Genomic DNA, 1,356 nt, shown 5'->3' on the forward strand with positions numbered 1-1,356 from the left:
GGCTCGATCTCACAAACCATGAAATCATGACATGAACTGAATTCAAGGGTCAGATGTTTAATGGACTCAGCCACCCAGGCGCCCTGGCATAGTGAATATTTTAAATAAAAGTTACTTAGAGATAGACCAAAAAAAAAAACCCCGGAACCCCCATTTTCTCCAAAACAGCAAGAAACGAATCGTGAAAGTTACCCTCCCTGCACCAGGAAGTAAAGAGACAGCCTTAAAACCAGAGATGGGAAATAGCAGAGAAGGCTGTGTACACACCCCATGTCACCCTTTCCTAATTTCCTTATCTCTTGGTTATTTCTTGAGGTGTCATTATTGGGCCTCTGTGCGCGTGATAAAACTTTGTTTTCTCTCCCATCAAACTCATGGCAAATTTAATTCCTAAACCAGCTAGAAGAAGACCTTGAAGGACAGATGGAAAAATTTTTCCTTCCTTACACTGGCCTGGATCTCTTTTGTTTGACCATAAATACAGATTGATTTTTTACTGAGCAAGACATCAGGACGATATTTCTAGGGAAAAAAAAGAAAGGCGAGGGGAGGCGGAGGCAGCAGCAGGGGGAGAGGTGGAAACTGACCTGAGTTCACGCCAGGAGCCCAGCACCGGGAACAGATGAGCTTGTAGAGGGGAACCGCTCTGCAGACGCTGGAGTAGAGCGCCGATGAAGATGCACGCGGCACTGTGGCATCCACAACCGGCAAAACGCAGGGGTTCTTGGGTGCACTAAGCCCTGGGCTGGCGTCTGCACTTGTGCTCTGATGTGGACTCATTACTAAAAATCTGGCGTGCTTTCACTTTCTCATCGGGCACATTGGATTTCCCGTAGAGCGCATCTTATGGAGAATGCTCTGCAAGCCCCGCCCCAAGATGTCTGACCACCCACGAAACATGGCGGGGGCGAGGGGGTGGGGCTTTGCTTTTGGTGTCCTTGTAGAAACTCGGTTCATCATTTCTGCTTAATTATTAGCCTGGGGTGTATGCAGAGGGTTGGACACGAGACTTTCTCAAAACTTTTCCAAAAGGGCCCCTGTCGGTAGTGTGACGTCTGGAGCCCCCATGTCTCCCGTCCCTCCCTTGACCCCCAAATCAGTTTGCATTCTCCAGTACAGCCCAGTCCTCAGACCAGACACTCTGCTCAAGGGCAGCATGGTAAACCGAACTTTAAATTAGAGCCCCCAGGGGCGCCTGGGTGGCTCAGTCTGTTGAGCCTCTGACTTCAGCTCAGGCTATGATCTCGCAGTTCAGGAGTTCGAGCCCCACATGGAGCCCTGTGCTGACAGCTCAGCGCCAGGGGCCTGCTTCGGATTCTGTGTCTCCCTCTCTGTCTGCCCCTCACTGCTGACACT

This window comes from Suricata suricatta, chromosome X, assembly GCF_006229205.1.
Source record: "Suricata suricatta isolate VVHF042 chromosome X, meerkat_22Aug2017_6uvM2_HiC, whole genome shotgun sequence".
In the NCBI taxonomy this organism is placed as follows: domain Eukaryota; kingdom Metazoa; phylum Chordata; class Mammalia; order Carnivora; family Herpestidae; genus Suricata; species Suricata suricatta.